This window comes from Haliotis asinina, chromosome 11, assembly GCF_037392515.1.
Source record: "Haliotis asinina isolate JCU_RB_2024 chromosome 11, JCU_Hal_asi_v2, whole genome shotgun sequence".
Taxonomy (NCBI): domain Eukaryota; kingdom Metazoa; phylum Mollusca; class Gastropoda; order Lepetellida; family Haliotidae; genus Haliotis; species Haliotis asinina.
The window spans coordinates 44,284,839-44,307,454 of record NC_090290.1 but is presented as its reverse complement, the minus strand read 5'-3'; the positions used below and the strand labels follow the sequence as shown (position 1 = coordinate 44,307,454).

General features: G+C 40.2%; 1 protein-coding gene across 2 annotated transcripts in view; it reads right to left on the bottom strand.

Moving 5' to 3' along the window:
• The window catches only part of LOC137256015 (corticotropin-releasing factor receptor 2-like), a 90,299-nt gene extending 69,322 nt beyond the window's left edge, over positions 1-20,977 (bottom strand). The window contains exons 1-2 of one of the 2 annotated variants that reach the window (XM_067793670.1): positions 20,883-20,977; positions 20,421-20,559 (exon numbers count right to left, since the gene is read on the bottom strand). The gene's annotated coding sequence lies outside the window, so the exon portion shown is untranslated. The remainder of the gene's footprint in view (positions 1-20,420; positions 20,560-20,882) is intronic. The other variant, XM_067793669.1, reaches the window with a different exon arrangement.
• Positions 20,978-22,616: the final 1,639 nt, after the last annotated feature.

Genomic DNA, 22,616 nt, shown 5'->3' with positions numbered 1-22,616 from the left:
GTGGATAAAGTCGACTTATGTGAGGTTATACTTAACATCCGCGAGTCAACCACTGATCTGGGGAGAATTATAGATAGCACGTGAACGAATGCCGTCAACAACACGAGGCTTAGCGTGACAAAATGACCTGGTGTGATTAATTTCACCCCTAATTCACTTCATCTTTCTCATATTCTCAGTCCAAAGAGTCAAACCACATCGTGGTGACACCGTTCCCACTCTTCACACACGTATGCGCAATCATACAAAGCACACCAGCTGGTAACGTCATGACATATCAGTATGGAAAATTAGGCATGGAATTACATAACGTCTACTGACCAATTTCCATTAGGAATCAATATGTTGCGTATGTGTGATTGTGAAATGACCCATTAGAATTGTCATGCCCTGGTTGCGCTGAATTGCAGTTAATAATTCTATGAACAATATATTTCGAAGGTCGGGGAATTGGGAGGGGGGCGTGAAAGGGGGAGTGGGAGGGGGAGGGGAGGGGTAGCCTAGTGGTTAGAGCGTTCGCTCAGCACCGAAAAGATCTGGGTTCGATTCCCTTCATGGTACGCTTCGCGAAGGTCGATGATTGTCCTCCACCGAAAACTTCTGGAATATTCTTATAAGCGGTCTAAAGACTTACACATTCGGAGGTCGAAGCTGTACAGGAAAGTATTTCCTTAATACATATATCTCCAAGAAAATAATTAGACCTGTCTACTGCCCAAACTAGTCTGAACTTGCGAGCAGATCTTGCCTGACACCCTGCGCTGTTGTAAACACTCACTGCCCTCCATCACGCGCTGCCCTGCCCGTGAACCTGGGGGACCAGGACGTCTTAACGAGAATGTCCAGTTATGTTTGCGCGTTATGGGTGACATAGCATTCTGAAAAAAACACCCCATCCATCCATGTTGTAAGCAGTCTGCCTGCCAAACATGCAATCTCTAATGGAGACGTTTTGGATAGCCGCTCTCAATACGTTGTGGCATGCATTCGTGGGTTTTCCTATGCGAGTGACTGCACGATGTGAATGTTCAACCTTCATTTCTGTCCATCTCCCTTGTATGTATGTCTGTCGCCCAGATGGGCAGTGGGGTAGCATAGCGGTTAAAGTGATCGCTCCTCACGCCGAAGACCCGGGTTCGATTCCCCAAATAGGCACAATGTGTGAACCCAATTTGTCATGTCCACCGCCACGATGTTTGAATATTGTTAAAAGCTGCGTAAGACCATACTCATTCATTCACTCACTCACTCACACTCACTCACTCACTCACTCACTCACTCAGTCACTCGCAGACATACAAAAGCGACTTGCCTCTATCCTGGATTGGTTGAATATGGGTGGTCACACCTATCAGAAATTCGCGAAAGCCAAAATTTTTAAATTACTGCTGACAACATAAGTGAGAACGATTGACAGTAACTATGATGCTTTATATCAACATATCGTTTCATAAACGTCAGAGAAAACCCTCTCCAAATACAAAGGACAGTTCTTTCAAATTCCGAGGCGATTCGAACTTAATCATGAAGACATGCTTCTGAATCACTATCAAAATAATGATGACACCAGGCCCGATCGGTGGCACGATGAAATCAACTGGAAAATAAAATTATCCCTGGCTTTTAGAAAGAAAATGAGTTCCGTAGAGACATTTGTTGAACTGATATTTGGTCAGTGAGTGAGTCAGTGAGTTTAGTTTTACGCTGCACTCAGCAATATCCAGCTATATGGCAACGGTCTGTAAAATAATCGAGTCTGGACTAGACAATCCAGTGATCAACAACATAAGCATCAATCTATGCAATTGGGTGGGAACCGATGACATGTGTCAACCAAGTCAGCGAGCCTGACCACCCGTTAGTTGCCTCTTACGACAAGCATAGTCGCCTTTTATGGTAGGCATGTGTTGCTGAAGGCCTGTTCTACCCCCGGACTTTCACGGGTCTTTCGTCAGACTTGCATGTCTCGCATGAAGGGCGGTGTGGTAGCTTAGTGGTGAAAGCGTCCGTTCGTCACACTGGTTCGGTCCCCCACATGGATACAATGTGTGAAGCCCATTTCTGGCGTGCCTCGCTAAACGCGGCGTAAAACCATACCCATTCACTGCCTATGATCAAATAACATTGTACTCAACACTACTGTACCATCTTCTGACGAGGAGTAAAAACGTTTCACCACAATTTGATGAAATGATGAATTGATGATGCTAACTGCTGACTGGTCCTGCCGCGTGAACTCCTACTTTGACCTTGACCTTGCGTTCCTTGACCCCGTGACAAAATATCGTCCCTCATCTGAATATTTCATTATAATAGTCACAGCATGTTTATGTGTTTATGCTATATCCTCACAGGAACGCCCTGCGACCCTTGGGTTATCGTAAACGAACAGCAACAGAGCGTTACGGGCATTTCCGGCGCTATACTTGCAATTGCGTTTGAGAAGTGCTTTGTTCTCTAATGGCAGCGAAAAGGTTATTACAACGTCGGGACTGTCGATGTCGCGCATGCTGTGTAGGAGTGAAACCGCTCGAGTTAAATGTAACAAATTGTTCGAGTGTGATACATACTTCAGCAGTAAATTAATATTCGACCTCCTGTAGCACATATGGCGATATGGCGGCGGTCAGAACATAATCGTGTCTGGAACTGACAATCCAGTGATCAACACCATGAGCACCTATCTACTCAAATGGGATATGACATCATTTGTGTCAACCAAGTCATCAAACCCGACCATCCGATCCCGTTAGTCGGCTCTTACGACAAGCATGGGTTGCTGAAAAACATTGGCGTCGGCATTATGGAATTGAAAATCGGTATAAAAGACATAGTAATGAAGCAAAACTATGTCAGGTGAGACATTGCCACGGACATTGTAATATGTTTCGTGGACCATCGAGGCTGGTTACCAACTGGCTTTGACGTTTCATATTCATAGGCATTTCAGTAACATTTAAAGACTTTTGCAAAATTTATTTATTTATTTATTTATTTAGTTAGTTAGTTAGTTAGTTAGTTAGTTAGTTAGTTAGTTAGTTAGTTAGTTAGTTAGTTAGTTAGTTAGTTAGTTAGTTAGTTAGTTAGTTAGTTAGTTAGTTATCAAGCAGCTGTGATAAACTGCATTCTCGTTATCCCCAGGGTATATACGTTCCGGTAAGTCTCCACTATATCCTGGATGCATCTGGGTTGATAATGTTATTGCCTCCCTTTGCTGACTCGGCATGCTTACAGTAGCCAATCAGCTAAGCCGCTGTTAAAACCAAACTTGCTGGTGTCAATAAAGATAGCGGTCGCAGCTGCGAAGCTTGTTCGCAGTGCGACACAGATTTGGGGAAATGATACAGAAAAATTGATGGGTCCGAAAGAAACAAAATATATGCAAGAAATCTTTCTACCCCTTTCAGAGAACTTCCGCATGGTTTGTGTTGCCAGATTTAATCGGTCAGATAATTTAAAAGCGAAAGCGAGTTGTGATTGGTTCGCTCAACTTCCCAGCGTAGACACCTGATTTGAGAATAGAGAGGGAATAAATGTATCGGCCCATGGATGCATCCAGGGTATGGTGGAGATTCATCGGGACGTTTATCGTGTAGATATCGAGGATGTGGCAGGATACACTTGTCAAACATGTGTCACGTGTTGCATGTCGTTATTCAAACGGATTTTTCTCGCACGCGTTAAGCACCATGCCTCCTCGCCTGAAGCCACGCATTTATTTAATTTACAAACAGACATTAATACAGCAGCAGCACAATATGACCATTTCTCACAGATAAAGATTCTTTTGTCTACATAACAGAAAGGTAGAAATCCCATTCTGAGATAATGGAAACATCACCGTTTCTTCCAGTATGGAGGCACTTCCGGTCAGATATTACTTCCTCCGCCTTGGGAGAGTTCTTCCTGTTCTACTTCTATTTCTGTCGTTTTCAGGAGTTACACAACATACACGGTAGCGTGTACACGTGGAACTACAGTCTGGGCACCAGATGTCCTCCCAACGACATCGAGACAAAGACAAAGAACACGGGAATATACAACCCTGTCGGGTCAAAACTAAATATAGACCTCGGAGCTATTTAGGAAATGAAAGCACAAAAACCGAATTCCATGTGGCGTGGAGACAAATACGGTTCACAGTTGTATTGCAGTTAGTTTTTCTGAATCATATAAAATATAAATATATCGAATATTTAAAATCTCTAAAATTTCTGTGGAAATGTCATTCCGATGTTGTAAATATTAAACATTTCTGAACATAACCTTATACAGTGCTGTTACACGGTCTGAATAAGTGGGTGAATTTAGTTCTACGCCGCTCTTAGAAATATCCTAGCAATATCTTTGAACACTAGAAATAGCCTAAAAACCATGTGTTGAATGAAAAATCGGGCTGGATGTGAGGAGCTAACACTGGAACCACAAGGCAACCCCAGCGCCCCGAACTGATTGAGAGCGTCGCCAGCAAACCAATAGCTTAGCACATGGTTGATGACATGTCACTTAGATCCGGTTCAGTGTTCTATACAACACGGATGTGCCTTGTGTCTAGAGCGGCAGTTGGATGTAGAGTCATTTCCTTACCACTGGACTCCAGAATACCCCTTTGGGGATACCGTTTTAGACTTGGTCTGAGGTCGTAGTCATGTAAGTACGTATAGGCCGGCTGGTGAGAAGCGGGGATTTGGTTGATGTTGTCGTTGTTCACAATATTAATCACTGGATTTAGTCCCAATTCGTCATGCTACATGTCGTTTCCCCGTCTGTCGCTCGGCACGAGGCACAGATCGTCTCGGACTTAGTGTAATGTGTCTGGAATATCCATGATAAACCGTAGCATATTAATCAACGCAATCCGTCAGTCCAAGATTTCGCGAACAAACTTGACTCTTATCACTCTGTTTGAAAATATTTTGACATTTATTCTTACCCTCAATTTGCTAACCCATTTAGTCCCCCAGATAATACCCCTGAATATGACACCCGGACTATGTGGGGTAAAGTACGCCAATAGTGCCACGTGACTGTCTACCTACTTGGGTATGTAGGGTAAACTATATCTACACTATCCCATTCATATTCACCTTGGTAGGAATTTTTGTAACACATATATATCGAGGACGAATAACGTGCTCACTGTTGACCTTCGCCCCTTCACATACTCTAAACGCCAAATGAAACGTCTCCACTACAGTTGTTTCTTGTTTCAATGGTTGAAAAATAGTGACTTTGATCTTTGTCTCACAGCAGAATTTTATTTCAACCTTTCTTTTGGACTTATAAATAACCGTCATTGGTTTGTTTTGGCAAGATCGAAAATAGGACAAGTTAAATCTTTTGAAAAAGATGCATTTTACCTAAATATGAATGCATTTGAGAATTTGTCTCGCACTAAGCTGTGTTGTTCATCATTCTTGTAAACTAATGACTTTGACAGATCTTTGATAATTTTTCAGTAATTCATAAATGCAAGAGGGTAACGTTTCTTTTGGCGTATCAGTTTCTAGTATTTACTTTTTTACTCATGTGAGTACATGGGTGTGCTATTGTTCTATGAACTCCTGTAGTGACCCATATTGTTGTGTGCTCCTTTGTCGTCGAATGCGTTGTCGAATGAGTTTTCAGCGCGATAATAAAGGATTGTCTGTTCTTATCTAATAAATGCCTGCGTGTCCAAATTGCGTGAATCAGTTCTGTTTTGTCACTTACTGTCGGCTGTCTAAAAACAGCCGTCATATAGGTGGATTATGGTGTAAAGCGAGCTCAAATACTAAAGCAATTAATTCTCACAAAAGGGTTGACGAAATCTATTGGTAATGCCGTGATAATGTATGGTATCGTGCTGATAATCCCTGATACGTTCCACCCCAACACATCATAAGGAAAATACAGCAAATGTCAAATATATCTCAGTGCGTGAGTGAGGAATCGAACCCGGGTATTCGGTGAGCGAGCGAAAGCTTTAACCATTCGGCTACTAGATCACCCCGGTTGGCTGTACACTGTTACAGATTGGATCCTACAAGTAGCATTAAGTGGTTATCTGACAGTCAGACTGCAGCCATGGCGCTAACTAGCAAATTCTTTCAACTGCCAATATGGCTGGGATATTGCTCAACTCGGCTTTAAACGAGGAACACACCTATACCCTGAGTTTATAACGATGGTTACAGTGTGTGACCCTGTATGGTTCAAGTACGTGTCATGGTACTCTACAGGGTGGATAGGTTTGACAATTCTTTGAATTCAATTTTTAATAAAATTTAAAGTTGGCGACTCTGTTTGCCCGAAGCGGGAAGAGACGTGTCGTAGGATAAAGGAACCTTTTAGAGAAATACACAATCGTTATTTGTTCAACTCTCTGGACAAAGCACCTATTCAGTTATCTTCCCGGTTTGTTCAGTTATCTCCCCTTTCACGATGTTATAATTTGAAAAAGGTGAAAGTGGTTTAGATGGAAACACATACACATTATTATGGACGCTGTATAGCAGGACTTGTGAATATAGTATCTCATTTGTCAGCGGTCACATCTTCAAACTTTAAAGCTGAGCCAATGATCAAAGGACATATATTGACAAAGAGGTATGAACACGAGTTTTTGGAACATCATAAAACACGTTCTGAATGCTTCAAATTCATACTGAAGTTTTTCTTGTTAAAATATTTGACAACTTTTGTTGTACACGCGCTCTTTGAAAGAAGGTGTTATTTGAAATCTGAAAAGAAGCTGTGATCTCTTGTTTTCCCCAACACTCTAAGGTATTTTCATCATAACTCTAGAAACAAACTCAGAGTGGTCTAATGTCCACGTGCATTGGAGCATGTTATACCAACACTCGTGGGAGGCCTGGGCTGAGTTTAATCTTACGCCGCTTTTACCAATATTCCAGCAATATCATGACGGAGAACACTAGTAATGGGTTTCACACCTTGCACGCATGTGGGGATTGAACCTGTGTCTTCGGCGTGACGAGCGAACGCTTTAACCACTCGGCTATCCCACCGCCCCAGAAGAGGCGTGGTGTGTGAGATGCAACAAAAGCGGTTCATAGTTTGGTATCTGAAATTCTATCACAAGAAATAAACGAACTGACCATCTTCATGACCTATCAACACCTAAAAGGAGAGCGGAAGGTCTGGGTTCGATCCCAGCTATACCCCCAATAATGTTGAAGGATGATACTTGTCGTTAGCCTGTCTGAAGCTCTTCAGAAGGAGATACAAAACAAGAAATAATTGGCTCGGTGTCCGTTTGGTACGTGTGAGTGAGGAAGACAACATAAGCTGGAACATGCTGTCTCAGTGGTTTGGTACATTCTATACAAACATTACGCCACGAGATCACCTACGCGTTCATGTCGGTTTGTAAGTGCAATGACCTTGAGGAACCTCATTTGGTGTCATATCGTTAACTCCTTGAGAGCAGGTTAGAACTGATCTTCATGGGTTCGGGTTCGGGTTGTCAGGCTCGCCAACTTGGGAGACCCATCTCGTGTTAACCTCATTGCGTAGATCGCGATAAACAACTTCTGTCACTAGCCTGTAGGGTTCAGTATTTACAACGCTATATCCTGTATATCGCTGAGCGCGGCTTTAAACAACAAACAAACCAGCCAAACCCCAGATCTACAGAGGGCCGATGTTGTATTCCGGGGCTTTAAGCTCACCACGAGAACATCTTGGTTCAATTAGACAATGCATGGACCTCATTTGTGTTTCCCCGTTTGGTATAAGGTTACAAGCGGCATAAAACAATATTCACTCCTTCACATTCTGCACGTCTGTTTGATTGACGAGCTCAGTTATCCAGACAACTTGTATTCACAAAAATTATCATGTCAAATTGTTTTGGACAAGGAGTATCAATAATACTTATATCTCACGTAGAGGCTAGTTGTCATTGAATCCCTAAACATTAATGTGTAAAATATATTCTTAAAGTGGATCATTGTGGGATATCATTTCTTTCATTCGGGTGAGAGAATGGTTGGTAAATAAAAAGACCGTAAACAAGATTACACCTGTTAAAGTGAACTAATATTACACGCCTCGGAAATGAGACATCTCCAGGTTCTGTAGACATTGGGTTGCTATGGAGACAGGTCACGTGAATTACCGTGGATTACTTAATGAAAATGACAAAATCGATACATATAATCGATACATAATCAATCAAATGCTACACGTGATTTTCAATGGAAGCTTCGAGATTATAAAGCCTGATGTGATGTTATGTCCTTCTGTGAAGCCCTTCCATGAGAAAACACATTCCCAAAGTATGTCATTTCATTGCCTGCAATGTTACAGATCTGAAGAGCATTTCACAAAATCGCAAGCAACCAAGATATTGCCTTCGACAGATTCATCTGCGGGGATCGCAAATACAAGCCCCTATTTTGTTTTTCTTAAAAAAACTTGGTTTACGAAACCTCCAACTTCCTACCAAACAGGGGTATCGCTGTGGACATGAATAAATAAGTTAATAAAATTACTCTCACAAAATGTGTGAAAATATATTGCAAAAACTTCGAAAGTTAATGTACTAAAAGGAAAATATTTGAAATTGGATATACACTTTCAGCCATTCATTTTGGAACCGAAATACACAGAACAAAAAATGTCAGATTAAGAGAAACGTGACAACAAGACCATTTCGTAGTAATGTTTCTAAAACAGTACACCGGAAGTTTTGAATTGGTGATTAAGGAAGTGTTGTTTGCCCCTTCAAATAAATATACATCACGTGATAAGTAGATACAGCTTGTGTGAATGAGTAGATGTGTTATGCCGCACCAGTGATAGCTGTTCCAGGCTAGAACAGGAAACACTCAGTTGTTGAAGGACAGGCAGAGAAGGGCTCTGTTGCAGCCGCCAAAATGTTACATCACGCTACTAGTTTGACAAAATAATGTCAAAGTTCACGTATATTAGCCAATCAAATCACTCGAAGGTGTTATGACATATATGTGTCATAACACTTTGTTATGAAACACCTTTACGAAGTACCACGTGGGTAATAAAGCTAAATGATGGAAAACCTTATGAAATTGACACTGCTTTGTAAAAACTAGATTTACTAAATTTCAAACTGAAATACCAAACGATTATTTATTCATATATATTTATAATTATTATATAATTATTCATGTAATTTTTAAAAATATATTTATTTCAATGATGAAATAAGGAAAAATGTGGAAATATTCATAAGTTATAAAATGATATGTTTACAGGAAATACACAGACTTTAATGGCGTCGAATACAGGTGCGCGCAGTCGCGACAACACTATGTGAATCACTTCCCAGTGATACAGAAGACACAGCATGTTTACCTACTACCTGGAATATTTCGTCTGGTGACTGGCCAGGTGTGTGAGGGTTTCACGATGTCGACCGTAACTCACCTGTGTTTACCTGTACAGGTATACCTACAGTCTATGTGGCTATGAAGGTGACACAATAAAGCACCTGCTTCATAGTGTTTTCCCGTTGTCAGGGAGACACGTGTCATGTTTACAGTCATATATGGATATGGTATTTTAGATGGAGTGAGTGAATATTGCTTAACGCCGCCTCAGTATTTTGCAGCTATTTACTGCGAATCCTAATGAATTCTCGAAGGTCACAGTAAGGAAAGTAAAGAAAACAGTTTATAAATATATTGGGTTTTCATATATGTAGATCTGTGTATAAAGATTCAGAGTCCAAAAATACCCATAACATTGTGTGAGTGAGTGAATGAAGTTTTACGCCGCTTTCGCAATATTACAGTAATATCATAACGGGGACACCAGAGATGGGCTTCACACATTGTGTCCATGTGGGATTCGAACCCGGGTCGTCGGCGTAACGAGCGAACCCTTTAACCACTAGGCTACCCCACAACCACAAGACTGTATGACGTCCTCAATCAAGTAGTCTCATATGTCGAACAATATTCCACTCATTCATTGTATATGCACATTCACAAGACATGCTGCTCTGAAGATTTCAAAGATAATCTTACAACCCCAAAGTTGAGTGATCTGGTTTACAACATCAAGGCTACAGTTAAACTTCCCGTATTTTACGGTAGACATGTCGGGGCGTCATTTGTAACGAAAACGATGTCCGTTGCAATGCCTCATCAGATTTGTACGATGTCTCCGTGTTTGATCAGCTAAACAGTTGACTAGCATTAGCGTGTGTTTGTGACTGGGGAGACGCCCCCTATTCGAGAACACCCGAAATAAATCACTGTTTGTTAGTGAATCATAAATGCATGATTACGGTATGGTCAGTGGACTCTGGATTTAGTAGATATTTCTAACGAATATGGAAAAGACTAAACCAAGTTTGGTTTGTTGTTTAACGCCGCATTCAACAATACACCAGGTTTAGAGCGGCAGTCTTTGAAGAGTAGAGTCTGGACTAGACAATTCAGTGATCGACATCATGAACAACGGTCTGCGCAATGATGATACGATGACACGAGTCAGCGAGCCTCACAACCCGACCCCGTTAGTCACCTCTGACAACAAGCTTCGCTTTCTGAAGACAAATGTTCATGCGGATCTTAACGCGGTTGGTCCCATGTGTTATCTAGCATTATGTCCCACATCCCCGCCAGTAGATCTCCTACTACACATGATATATTCAGAGTCTTCAATTCTCACGTAATTTTTAAACACAGGCTAAGCACAAAACGATGGGATACTGTTTGTTAAACTGTAGCAGTAAACATTCTAATTATACCGTTGTCTGTGCGGTCAAGAGGGATCAGTTTCAGCTATCAACATACTACTGGGGGTTGTTTGAGCAAACTATACCCCCAAGGAGCCACCAGGGTATCATGCAATGAGCCCCCATTGTACCACTGACTATATACGCCACTGACACAGGTTACTTACTCCTCTAGGACTAGTTTATTGCTCGGGAAAGGAACACTGTTGCCATATCTCTTGCCTAACACTTTATACAGTCAAGAAACGTTGCTTCGAAGTGGTGTGAGTGAGTATTATTTTATGTCGCTTTTAGCAATATTCCAGCAAAATCACGGCGGAGGACACCAGAAATAGGCTTCACACATTGCACACATGTGGAGATTCAAACCCGAATCTCCTGTGAGACAAGCGAAGACTTTAACCGTTTGATTACCCCTCTGTCCCTGGGTCGAAGTTCGAAAATGAAGTAAATAAATTGAAATATTAAATAATATCCGAAGTTCGACAGAACCACAAAATGAGTCCTAAGTAAGAGATCATTGCGGTAGCTGAATGGATTTACGTAAATACCTCGAAATATGCGAAGTTCGACACAACGGCAAACGAGTCATACTTTAACTTAGAGATAACAGTAAATTCGACATATCCAAGTTCAGCTGAAGTTAGTCTAAAAAAATCATGAACAAATTACTACCAACTTTAACATTGAAATTCGCAACAGAAATCGATCTACCTGGGAGAGCCAACAGTCATATTAATTACCATATTTCACTTATTATTGCAACGTTCGTGATACCTGACAAGTACTGGATATCTGGCTAGAACAAATAATATAACATAGGTCTGTCGATAAGGACGCTATCCATTGATATAACGCCACCATTGTTATGCAGTAAGGATCTATATTCAGATAATAATATTTGTGGATAAGGATACGTATGGTAACACCATGGCAGGCGTTAAATTCCGTGAGAATTATATCAGCGCAGGTCATGCAGATGTAATCAGTTTAGTCCGATATCGTAACATTGTTATATGTTACATTGTTTATGTGTGCAGCATGCCGTATTAACGTGAGAAACAATGGCGGGGAGTCCTGACCTTCCAGTGGCAACTTGTTTCTTAAGGTCAAGGTCACATTACGGTTAAGTCACTTCCACTACGACAGGATGATCTAGTCTATCATGACGGATACTTTACGTCGGACGTTCACACATTCGAATGTCGCGAAGGTCATACATATATAATTATGTATATGCACAAACTCCTTAGCGTCCATGTGCATATTGACTTAGCTTATATGTTTGGCCCCTAAACGTACATAAGCCATTACCTTTTATCGTAAATACTTAACGTCGTCATATACGCTTTATCTTTCATCTCAACGTCTTAACGACGTCATATACGCTCGCTTTACCTATCATCCTAGCCTCTTGACGACGTCACATACACTCGCTTTAACTTACGTCCTAACTTCTTACTGGTGTCATATACACACTCCTAACATGTTTCATTGCAACGTACAACATGTGTACATGACGTTGTGACAATGGTGTCATAACCACTTCACACCTTCCATCTTACGACCACGCGCACATACGCAAAAACCAACCAACCAACAAACAAAGCAACAACAACAACAATACAAACGTTTCTGTTGTTCAAGTACATGTGTACTTGACGTGTCATGGACACGCAGTGTTCTTCCCTGTTCTTCCCTAATGTCATCCATTTGTCATGTGTCACCGTATCTTTTGAAGAACATTATGAGTCTCCGTCATATTATTCCAAGATGTCTCCCTTGACAAACAAAAAGCATCGGCGAATGAAGATAACAAATATGAACACGCAACCATTTTCATGGGCCTTTGAAGAGACATTGCTAGACTAATCACCCACAACAGATCATGTACAAGGGCCTCCCTTGTCAGTTGTCCCGATGACAAGGAGAGTGCAGACTCTAACAGGAATATATAACCCGACATTGGTTTCCAACGCACTGACTCATCCATCACAGGACAGGAATATGGAGTTGATCTAAAACCTCAGTGTCTAATTGGAGTGTCATGTCTGTTTACATGACCTGGGGTGATATTATGACGTGTGTCTTCTGTCTTTATGATATTCAACTGACACCAAGAGAATGTGGATTTCGAACCCACGACCGCAGGGAACTTGCGAGAATGAGGACATGGATCATTACAGAGAAACATATCAAAATAGATACCTTGAGTTCGCAGAGATTTCCTGTCTGAGTGCTGACCGACTAACAGCCATTTTTCGTTTGTTATTGTTTACTCACACATCACCCAGCGTATTGCCGGGAGGGGGGTGGGTGGGTGTGGTGTGTGAAGAAAGTGCCCCTCCGTATGTAGACGTCAGTGAGTGAGTGAGTGAGTTTTACGGAGCTTTTGGCAACATTCCAGCATTATCATGGCAAGGGACAGCAGAAATGGGCTTCCCACATTGTACCATGTGAGGATTCGAACCCTGGTCCCCGGTGTGACAAGCATTCGCTTTAAACACTAGACTACTCCGCCACCTCCATATGTGATCTTGGGTAGTATGAAAGAAACTTTCAACTGTTTTTCGATGGTGATGCGCTAACTCCAGGTATGATTGTTTTCAGTTGTCTTTTGGACCTAATATTAAACTGTCAAACCCTGGTTCTGTGGACACTTATTATTTTGATGCTTAGGCCAAGTGCTATATTCAATGTATACTTTCTTTTGCTCCGCACTGTATTTCAATGGTTGAGTATTAACTGTCAGGCTTATAGGCCAAATCAGTCTATTTTCGTTTTGATGCTTAGTCCACATGCAATATTCAAGTGTATACTTTCGTTTGCTCGGCAGTGTTGAGAACTACCTGTCAGGCTTATAAGAAGGGTAAGTTTGTTTATGTTTTGATGCATAGGCCACAGCCTATCTTTAAGCGTATACTTTCTTTTTCTCGGTAGTGTGTTTGAATCCCTGAATACTACCTGTCATGCTTATAGGCCAAGTCAGTTCGAGATTGCTGAGTCGACACAACCAAGGACTACAATAGTAACATCTGTGAGAAGCAATATATTTCGTCGCTATAAATACATGCGTGATAATACATGCAACCAATGAGTGTCAGTCCGCTTACATGGAGAATGAGTCAGTACAAATGGGCATTTAGTGCAAATGATTTACACTGCATATTTATGACACTACTTCCAATATAATATATATCTGTATTCAATATCTCATAGGGAACCGCTGAAACAACATGATCAACAAACGACATTCCTGCATATGGACGCCTTGAGTGTGTGCTCGAGGTAAACATATCTGCTTGACGGACAAATCTAAAGACCAATGGCAAGTTACATTGTAGTAGATCTGACGAGATCAAATTACGATCCTAAGCCAATAGTGGGGGTGCCACGCAGAACCATCAAAGCTGTTGCTAGTAAAAGGGATTGTATGTAATGAATTTTCGCGTCGATATCCAGTTCTGTTGAAACTACTGTTCTGATGGGGCAGCCGTTCCTTGACAACTGTTGGGTTAGAAAAAACTATGGGCTTAGGGAAGGACACTCTGAGAATACGCACAGTGGAATAGTGAGGAGATGAGGATAGATAGATAGATAGATAGATAGATAGATAGATAGATAGATAGATAGATATGATGTAACAGAAGGATCCACAGAGAGAGAGAGAGGGAGAGAGAGAGTGCGCACGAGATTTAATGGTAAAGAGGGAGTGGTAGAGGCTGAGAGGGAGAGAAAGAGGAAGTGACAGACAGACAGAGAGAGAGAGAGAGAGAAATAATGAAACAGAAAGTGGGGAGAGTCATATGCATCGAATGTTAGTGAAATGTGTGTTAGAGAGGAGAGACGGAAAGTGATATATACTGCACAAGAAAGTGAAAGGGCAATAGATCGTCAGTGAATGTTGTGCGGAAAGGAGAGAACGAGAGAACTCGTTTGACGGGGAGGAAATAATGAGAGAAAGAATGTAATGAGAGAATGATAGCCGACAACGAGTAGCCGTTAAATCCGATTAGGTACCTCAGTTACTGAGAGGGATCGACTGCATTATATGTCAGAATTTTGATTAAATATTTGTATATTACGGAATTCCCCATCTTTTATGTTTGCCAGACCCACAACACAGTTATACATCAACGACGGAAACAGTGGAGGTAGTATGGAAAGTTAGCTGGAGGAGTTTGTAATGTGTTCACACTTGCTGAACGTACGAGAGAGGAGTTCAAGTGATCCTCAGAGAACTGGTACTCATTTATACTAATGTCAACAGGTCATTTCTATCAATATCCCTCTTAAAGTAGGTCGTGTGCACTATGTATCTAGGATACAAAAACGCTTTCATAACACGATGTCATGATTATTATTATCATAATCCTCCTCTTAAAACGCTGCATTAGAATCGAAAAGTCTGTACTTCCAGGGAAACTGTTTATATCCCCTTCACCAAAATAAAATCATGCGAAAAAGTCACTCAAAAACCCAAAGAAAAAAAACCGAAGCGAAATGCAAATAAATAAATAAATAAATAAATAAATAAATAAATAAATAAATAAATAAATAAATAAATAAATAAATAAATAAATAAATAAATAAATAAATAAATAAATGTCTTTGTTTCACTCATATTTCGATTAATTACGTGTGATTTGTACATCTTGAATACATACTAAAGCATTAGTGAATGTAATTCGACATAACAGTGGTCAGTTATTTCAGTCAGTACGTTTTACACTCCTGATATAACGAGGTAAACTGTGTTGAATTTCGAATTTTAGGAACCACAATTCATCGTATTTCATGTCACCGTTTAACAAGAGTGAACAAGACAAAAAAGAAAAATTTACATTTGATTGTCTAAGATTTGGAATGCAAGAGTCACAGAATGAGCTCAAATAAAAACGTATTGAACTGAAAAGCAAATGTAAAGATGACATCAAAAACTTCACGGTACTTTTTACGCCCCACACAAGTGTCACATATACCCATTTGGAGAATCGAACTCCCTTACGTCGGGTGTGTTAACCTTGAGTCACTCGACTATACAGTCTCCCCTTGCTCTTTAGGCAAGAAAGATGTGGAGTCTTATGTTCAGTTTTATTTGCCAGTAAGTATGTGAGTTTATGTTTATGCCGCGACTAGCATAGCTATATGGCTGTGGTCTGTAAATAATTCAGTCTGGACCAGACAATCCAGTAATCAACAGCAAGAGCGGCAATGTACGCAACTGGGATACGAAGCAGGCTTTCCCCAGGTTTTACCTCTAGATACCGTTTGTTCCCATTTTTCACTCGAACTATTTCCTTGCCTTTGCGTGGCTTTGTGCAATAGGACCACTTGCCTTTGCGTAGCCTTGTGCAATAGGACCACCTGCCTTTGCGTAGCTTTGTGCAATAGGACCACCTGCCTTTGCGTAGCTTTGTGCAATAGGACCACCTTTTCTCTAACATCTAGAAGTATAATCGCTATTAGTGACTCATCAACACGTGACCATGACATGGTCAGACGGAAGCAGTATTTTGATTCAAGCACAGATTTTTACTGAGTGGAAAGGGGTTTGGTCGCCTTTATACCGTGTGTATGACATTTATATATTCTGGTTTGTTCAAAATATGGGATTCGCACTAACAACCACCAGACTTAAATCACATGGAGCTGATGCGGACGATAAATATGAAACATTGTCCCATACGGGGTTCAAATCAATTTTCTGCCGCTGTTTTGACGTTTACAGTTATAAACGTCTTTTTATAACTGTATGATTAGGTATAAAAATCATATCAACCTGCATGACATAACTGATATAATCTCTGATAATATTTATGCATTGGATTTCTATAAAAATACCGATCGCCAATCTCATATCCCGGCACACATCTAACAAAGGTTGTGTAAATCGATATTAAATACTCTCCATATTTATTGGTCATAAACGTTAGGTAAACATATATCTCAGATTATGAGAACCGATGCTTCAAAACACTAACCTGTTGAAATATAATCCTGTTAAAGATTCAATTTCCCGTTAATCACGTTTCCAAAACTGTTGATATAAAACGCTGATCGTCTAAGTTTTACAAGAAAATATCCGCACATTGATTGCAAACTTAATGTAGCTTGAAATAAACTTGATATTTCTCGTCGAGTTTGTCTGAGGTGTCTGGAGCTACACAGTACATGCGTGTACGCATGATCAGAGTTGAATAAGCATAGGTTAAAAACACGGGACCCAGTTTGACTCTCAGTCTGAACCTATACTGAATGAAGTCTGGAGAATTTGAATTAGGGGTCAAATATTGAAATATTAGGGGACTGATTTAAGGTGAACTGGGGTATAAAGTCGTGCTTGAGAATATCGCATGCGTGCGTATGTTTGGCTGCTTGTACTAACCCAGTACTTTAATAGTTTTGGCTCACTGAGATACCATTCTACATTTAAGCATGACTATACCCCAATCAGACATTCTCCTACCGACTCCGAGCCGACTAGTCCTTCTTGTAGCCATCAGTGCCGATCGCCGAGCAGGTACCAACACGTACCATATATTCTATACAGATATCGTGGCTGTGTTTTGGACCTTAGGTGTGCAGTTAGTGACTGTTAGTATGCAGTTAGTGACTGTTAGTAGTTACAACAAAACCATGTTTGAATTGTTTTCAAATTTTCAAGTGTGAACTCTCTTTTGCCAGGCAGTCAGTCACACCCGTGTACAAGGACAAAGATGAAGTATCATCATCATCATCATCATCACCATCACCATCACCACCATCATCATCATCATCATCATCATCACCATCACCACCACCACCATCATCATCATCATCAGCAGCAGCAGCAGCAGCAGCATCATCATCGTCATCATCATCGTCATCATCATCACCATCATCACCATCATCAGAAGCATCATCATCATCATCATCATCATCATCATCACCATCATCAGAAGCATCATCATCATCATCATCATCACCATCACCATCATCATCATCATCATCATCATCATCATCACCATCATCACCATCATCATCATCATCATCATCATCACCATCATCATCATCATCATCATCATCATCAATATTTATAGTGTGTATGTATTAAATGTTTGGTAAATGTCATATGCATTGTGTGTCCATACTCAGTATAACGTGCACGTTACCTGTCACATATTGATTGTTTGGTGAAGGTAAAAGCTGTGTGGTTTGAACGTGCATACAGAATGTTATGTAAAGGCTGTGTGGTTTGAACGTGCATACAGAATGTTATGTAAAGGCTGTGTGGTTTGAACGTGCATACAGAATGTTATGTAAAGGCTGTGTGGTTTGACTGTGCTTATTGTATGTTATGTAAAGGCTCTGTGGTTTGAACGTGCTTATTGTATGTTATGTAAAGGCTGTGTGGTTTGAACGTGCTTATTGAATGTTACGTGAAGGATACATGTTTTGAACGTGCATGCTTAATGTTATGTAAAGGCTGCATGTTTTGAACGTGCATGCTGAATGTTATGTAAAGGCTGCACTCGGCGAGCGTGCATGCGGAATGTTTTGGGAATCAATACAGGCCACGAGGGTGCGCGATAGCAAGGCGCTAGATTGATTATGTGTACAATTCATTAAGATTAATTTCTAACACTTTTGTGGGCATCAACATTTGATCAAGATGTATCTACGTGTCCTAGTTCTGTGATCAAGTGAGACATTCTCTGGTAACCTTTAGACCAATGAGGAGAACTTTATCACTTCCACGTAACCGGAGACGTCAGGAGGTCATTGAGGAAGCCTGATTTATCTCGTAATGCAGTGAAATAGAAGGACAAAACCATTTCTTCAATCACAACTACTAAACCCAGAATGTATGGTATGATTTCAAATATAACATAAGAATGTTTTACTTATCACTCTCACAAGTCATAAATATATGAAATTTAATCAAAAGTTTTGTACGTACTTCCCTCGCATAAGAATACCAAAGTTTCAGATGCATTCTCACATGTATCTTTGTCGCAATGTATGTATGTATGTATGTATGTATGTATGTATGTATGTATGTATGTATGTATGTATGTATGTATGTATGTATTTACTTGTGTTTGTCACGGTTTGAGGACTTCAGTATATGTACCATTGCACACACATATATACTCACATGCATGTGTGTTTGTGATTGTGTTTGTGTGTATATATGTATGTGTGTATATATGTATATATCTATACCCGTATATGACCCGATATACCCCGATCTCACAGACACGCCGAGGTCCTAACTTGACCCTTAAAATCGGTATGAAAATGGTACGTTCCGTACATAAGCCGAACCTCCAATATGTATATGTTTACACACACATGTGTGTTAATCTGTATATGTATAACGTCAATACTAGAAACACGTGTAGTCAAGCAGATTCAATTCCACGTAAAGGGCAAATTCCTGGTGAAAATTACGATGTCCAGCCTCCAACAAAGCAACAGTAATTTCTCAAAGATGAGCCACCTCCATACAATGTAGCTCTCCAACGCTATAGGTAGTGAGGTGAAACTAGTATAGATAAATCCCTGTGCTGCCTGCAATGCTGCATAACATTACAGACACATAATGGGTATTATGAAGTCATTCGTTGTGAATAGAGGGGATCAGCCAAGTCTCACTAGCACAAAGCGAAACGCCAAACTATAAGGTTATTCTTGAAATGTTTGTGTGATCTGGTAATCTACGGCGGTATATATAGGAGTCTCACCATGACCTGTACTGAGTGGCAATATTTTAACACTTAGCAAATCAATTACAAATCCTCCTTATTCGAAGTTACCACAAAGGTTGTTAAAATTCAGATATCTGTTAAAACATGTCAAACAGGCCCTAAAATAACATTTAAACAAGCAAATCAATAATGAATTGACAGGTCTATATTACTTAAGTTCGGGAATGAAGAAGAGATCTCGACTCCGTAATTACGCTTAATTGCAATTCAAAGATCTTAAAAAGCCATTTGACAAAATATTTGTTTGTGCAGATCGATGCACGTCTTTTAGAATCATTATCGTTCCCTTAGGGCCAATCTTTAGTTGCTTTCTTATATTCTTTTGCTGGATGTGAATGAATGGATGAAGGTTATAAACATGTGTGGCTGTCCTGTTTACAGCATTGATCGGGTTGGCTTGCATAGGACATTGCGTCGGAAGGCCATTAGGACATTGGTCCCTGATGAAAGACCCTAAAGAAACAGTTACATTAAGACCTCTCACAGTCGCTTTCAATTCAACAGATGGTGTCCGTGATTTTAGAATGTTTTGTTGGTCAATATTGAGAATCAACTTTAGTTGAGAACTGGCGTGCAGTTGACTCGAGACAGAAGACATGAGTATCTTATGGTTAGATAGTTGAAGTTTGATTGAGTTCCGTATTTAACTTACTCGTGCTGAAATATTATCACGTCATAGGCAAAAGTGCTGTAAAATTGAACTGTGCCACCCCAAATTCTTGTACTCGGATTCGACTGTTCCAGGTAGGGTAGTCGGGTAATAAAGGTGTTTTCTTTTCACATCGAAAACCGGGTTCGATTTCCCTCAAACTAATTTGTGATTATTGCTAAAACGGCTTAAAACATATCACTCTCACATCGTACAATCACCGAATATTCACTATTTGCTAAAAGCGGTGTAAAACATTTAGCATTCTTGTCGAAGATGGAAAGCTTACCTGTGATCGCGTGTGTTCCTACAACTGTCCGTGTTGCGTCCAGTGAGTGGCCAGTCCAGTAATTCCGTGCTGACAGAAGCTGAATGAATCTCAAGAGCCTTATCAAGACATATCAGACTGTACCTGACTCCGCTTGTTTCTGTATTTAAATAAAGACAATGGCAGTGATACCAAGTCTAGTTCATAAAACCGAAACAATATCTACAGAGTGTAATCAAGTTTTATAGGTCAGCACACATCTCTAAAATAAACCACGATAAGTATTTCCCTGTCCATGAACAGATTCAAATTTTGTAGTCGCCATAGCCAAATCCTATATAACTCGCTCATTAACACAGCTCAAAGTTCCGCAGACACCGTTCGGGACTTCTTTGTAGATGTCAATTTACAGTCCCGGGAGAGCGTCAAACAAAACAGTATAATCTCCCAATTACGATCCTATTAATCCTCAGCAGAGCTTACAGTGACTATCGAGCGGCGCGGTTCATACCGTACTGGCTGAAGCTGGACCACCGCTCCGTGTATACGCTCTTACAATCGGAACCACACTGGCGTATGTATACGGCGATAGGCTCGGCGAGGCGGGCCGAGGTAGGCTCGCTTACAACATAGTATTGTTGCTCTTCACACTAACTCCACGCCTTGTTCGCAGATGTGGGACACGTACAGTCTCCTGCTAGTCTGTCGAGGGTAGGTTGAATACATACCTTGGTAAAGGTGTCAGCTGTATGTCAATACAATACTTCCTTTTAGTTCATTTTTGAAACGAATCTTAATTAAATAAATATTTATATTAACCAAACATTTTATACCACAGCTTGGTGATATGTCCAGAAAATATAAAAATATCATGATAAAATATCGTGTGTTTGGGAAATACGCATTACATGTAAATGTGCTCGTTTTTTTAAAAATAATAATAATAATAATAATCATCATCATCATACATGTTATGTTTGGGCGAATATTCTCTATCAGGAATACAATTTGTCACTATCGAGCCATGCGATCTGAATACATGGTGTTTATTTATTTATTTATTTATTTATTTATTTATTTATTTATTTATTTATAATACACGTACGCAGTCCAGCTGCATAAATGAAACAAGGTACATTTTCGGACACATGTCTTATAATACAACCTTTAAATTTGGGAAAAACCCTCCAAATTCTTCAGATTCCTTCTGATCCGGCTAGGGTCCACATTTTATTCCTTCATGCCTTCACATCTGCCGTGTGCTACCTGTTTGACAATGATTTGCAGTAACCATCATCTGTCTTGATCAAGATAACAGTTCGCACTGTGATTTATCAAGATGTCAATTATGTTTCGATTACCGACTGACGATCGCGTTGTCACCACGTTTGACTGTAAACACTGCTGGTATACTCCGTGAGGGGAGAATCACACAGTGGTGGCTGAATGACCCCCCGCTGTTTTGAATTCACACAAAGACCATTGCAATAATAATATCTGACTAAACTCAATATATTTCTCACTTGATTTTACCATGATTTCTGTTGAAAATAACATATTATACACTAGCACTTAGCCTCTGAAATGGACATATTATGGACGATAGAAACTGAGGTGTTCCGTACGTGTGTGACAAAGTAAGTGAGTGAGTACCGTTTTATGGCGTCTTAGCAATATATCCAGCAATATCATAGTGGACAACACCAGAAATGGGCTTCTAACATTGTACCCATGTTGGGAATCGAACCCGGAAGAGCGAACGTGACGAGCGAACGTTTAACCATCAGGCTATCCCACCGCCTGTCTGTAAGACAGAGCAGCAATACATCAAAACGTGAACTTCACTGACGCTTCGTCCTTAATCAAAGAATACATCCACATGATTTGGATTGATAAAATCTAATCAATACTTTTAGAAATAATAATTCGAATTATACACAGCAGCTATTGGGTGCCTTCCATTTGCAACGCCTTATCTGTGTAAATCAGAACATATGCTGTGTTTCAACGCAAATGTATAATAATACTCAAGCATTGGAAGGGCCTTGTTGTTCAAATTTCATTTATATGAACCAGTCTTCATGTGACAAATTTGATGTTTTGAAAAAAATACCAGCCACAGCTCAATTACACAATTTTTCAGAAATTATGACGTGAAATGGGATTTGACGTTGTACTTAAGAATATATTGATAAATTTTAGCTCATATAACGACGT